Below are 3,587 nucleotides of genomic sequence, written 5' to 3'. Positions count from 1 at the left end.
TTGGTATTAAATGTTCTTCTCAATACGAAAATAATAGAATATTGAGTTTTGAAGGGATGGTAGTACGCACCCTTGCTTCCCCATAAGTACGACAGTGACGGTGTTGGTAAATGTTCAGGTAAACTTAATGAATGGTAAACTGTCTCCCGGAAACATGACTTCACTTAATGTGCGAAAGCAGTACCAGCTTTTGCGATATGGTAAACTGTCTCCCGCAAGGATTCTTAACAGATTCTAATAACAAAGGGTAGTAAAACAAAATATGGTGATTTTGAAAGACCGGTTTCGTACTTAATTCTTATTGGTTGCGCTTAGTAATGAGCTTGTTTGTTGTTTGCCACCCTGGAGAAATGAGATAGTTTATCGTAAAACAAAGTCAATAGCAGTACATCCCTTATTGCTTTTGCAACAACAAACATACTGCCTATCTACTGAACAACAATGAGTTCGGGTGTTTCTGTGTTTAGCGAAAGGGGTAAAACACTGGTATTAATAGACGGTTTTAAGTTTTCCTTTCAAAAAGTATTAAGTGGCAATGTCAAACGGTGGACGTGTTCAAACAGAAAATCAAAATGTAAGGCGTTTTTGAAGACTGCCGGTGAAGAAGATAATATAATGGAAATGTCCAATATCCACAACCATATTAATTTGAAATCATTTTTTCGATTTTTTATTTACCCATTACAAACTACCTCAAATTAATGAGGTAGTTAATGACATAGTTTAGTGGTCAGAACATCGGTGCGTAAAGCCAAAGGTACCGGGTTCGATTCCCGGCTAGGGTGTGACAACAGCAACAATTTTTCCCTCTTTAATTTGAGGTAGTTTGTAGTGGGTAAATAAAAAATATAAAAAATGATTTTAAATTAATATTGCATATTAATCCACTATTAAGTAACTAACAATGTCATATGAATCCACAACCATGAATCCTTAGTAGAGAGACAAACTTTCAGTAATTCCCTGAAGAGAAAAGCCACTGAAGATGTATCTGTAAGACCGATGAAAATAATTAACACTGAATTGAGAAAAGCCGATATTGAATATCTTACAACAAAAGATGTGATGCTGGTAAAAAAGAATTTGTATAATGCAGGAAGAGCTGCGATGCCGGCAATACCAAAGACCAATGAGGATGTTCACAAGTACTTAAGTGAGAATTTGATTAAAACAAACAAAAATGAAAACTTTGTAATGAAAAATGACATTTAAAACCAAATACTGATGTTGTGCTGGGAAAGTAATATTGATTTTTTAAGCAAAACGTCGGTAAAAAGATTAATACAGAAAAGAACAACATTGAAATCCCAAATACCAACGACCTATACGTCGATGGAACTTTCGAATATGCTCCCAAATTTTTTATGAGTTAAATATCACTAAGCGAATCAAAAAATGTTAAGGGATCTTGTCGATTTTCTATGCTTGTACGTTTAAAAGTGTGGGAGACAGTTTACTATATCGCAAAGAGTCGTTTGTCGTGTACCCGGGAGACAATTTACCACTTTTAAACTTAATTAACAATGAAAACTTAATATGTACAATATGTATATCTATTTGTGTTAACTATTAGATACCTTTATTGCAGAGCCGCGCAAACTTTAACTTCGCAGGAGCCGCTACATGAGGTTAGTTTGAGTCACTCCATACCCCTCAATGAGTACGAGAGAGTAAGCAGTAATGAATAATTTTGTTTTGTCTTTTTCTTCTCCCTTCCACTCCCATATCAAGCCCCTTCATCCCGTAGACGAGCGAAGCCACTCTCGCAACTTAAATAATACCTACGAAAATTTTCGTTACTACGTTCGCAAAACTATTGGGTTTGGCTATGGAAGAGGGGACTCATCTACGAAATGGAAGGAATAAGAAAAGGAAAGAATCATCTCACTCGCACTCGCAGGATCAATGAGGATCTATTTGGTTAACCTTGAGGAGCACTCAGGATGCAAAAGAGCCGAGTTTGCCCGGCTCTGCTCTATTGTGTTATCGCTTTCTGTTCGTGTACCGGATGTTTTGTCTAATAAGCAGGTTCAGAAAAGTTAGTTCTAGATCTGGCTTCTGTACAACAGAGCCAAGCAAACTCGGCTCTTTTGACTCCCGAGTACTCCTCACGTATAACCAAGGAGCTCCTTATTGCTCTTGCGAGTGCGAGTGAGATGATTTTTTCTTTTCTTATCGCTTTCATTTCGTAGGTAGGTGAGTCCCCTCTACCATAGCCGAACCCAATAGCATTGCGAACGTAGTCTGGCATGCTACCCCTGCGGGACGATCATTAGAAAATTTTCGTAGGTATTATTTAAGTCGTAAGAGAGGCTTCGCTCGTCCACGGGATGAAGGGGCTTGATATGGGAGTGGAAGGGAGAAGAAAAAAGGGAAAACATTATGTTTCATTACTGCTTACCCTTTCGTACTCATCGAAGGGTATGGAGTGACCCAAACTAACACCAGGTAGCGGCTCCTACGAAGTTAAAGTTTGAACGGCTCTACTGTACAACAGTACATGTTTTATTAAATATATTTTCCTTTATTATTCTTGGCTATTATCACTGTGTATCATTACTGGCGATACTCAACAACCACTGTCCGACAGTAATCTGAGTAAATTTTATCTATCTAAATGATAAATTCATTATCGATAGTGATAGGTATAAATACCGAAGCTGTGTTCTGTCCACTTACAAATAATTAATCCTTCATTATCTGTAATTGTGACTTTTACCTATATTCCTATTTCGGTGACTAATCCGCTTGTAAATATTTTACAATTGTTTTTACGTATGTATATCTATCCAAACAGTAATTTTGATTACTTAAAAAATACTTCTTGGTGATGGATTCGAAGGTAAGCTTTTTTTATTACGTAACTATACGATGTCCGAAAGAAGAGAGAGATTTTTCACTGAGCAAATTATGAAATATTTTTGATACACAGTAAAAGGAACAAAATCTTTTTAAATGTTTCGATAGTTTAATGAGAGGAATTCTATAGTTATATATCAAACTTACCCCAGGTGGAAAATTGTCTTGGTCAGACAAGTTTGAAACTTCAAACTAGCTTTATTTTAGTTTAGCATCTAAGATTCTACTTATTCCGGCGAAAACAATATTGGATAATAATCATAAAAGGAAATTAGCTTTTACATGTCTGAGGACACAAAAATGTCGAGTAATGAAAAAATTAAAAATTCAGTAGCTTCAACAAGAAAATAGTCACCCAGCAGAACATGGGAATTATTCTTATTTAAGTTCATCAAATGTAAATGTAGTTGGGAGTGATAATTTAAGAGTTAAATTGAAAGTAATGAAAATAGATTTAAATTTTTCAGAAAATAGTTCAGTACACCGTTATGCGTTGCCTCTATTACATTAACATAATTTAATTAAAACTAACAGTTCTAATAAATTAAAATTGAATAAATTCCATAACATTCACTTTTCTTTAATTATTAATTTAAGCATATTTAATTTAACTTTGTAAAATATCTTACAGTGTTCCACATTTGTTATAATTTTCAATTTAATGTACTTACATTAACAAATAATATACATGTCAAAAAAATATTATAATTTAAATTATACAATTTAAT

The sequence above is a fragment of the Agrilus planipennis genome, unplaced genomic scaffold, assembly GCF_000699045.2.
Source record: "Agrilus planipennis isolate EAB-ADULT unplaced genomic scaffold, Apla_2.0 scaffold18, whole genome shotgun sequence".
In the NCBI taxonomy this organism is placed as follows: Eukaryota; Metazoa; Arthropoda; class Insecta; order Coleoptera; family Buprestidae; genus Agrilus; species Agrilus planipennis.
Note: the sequence above shows the minus strand (reverse complement) of the source record.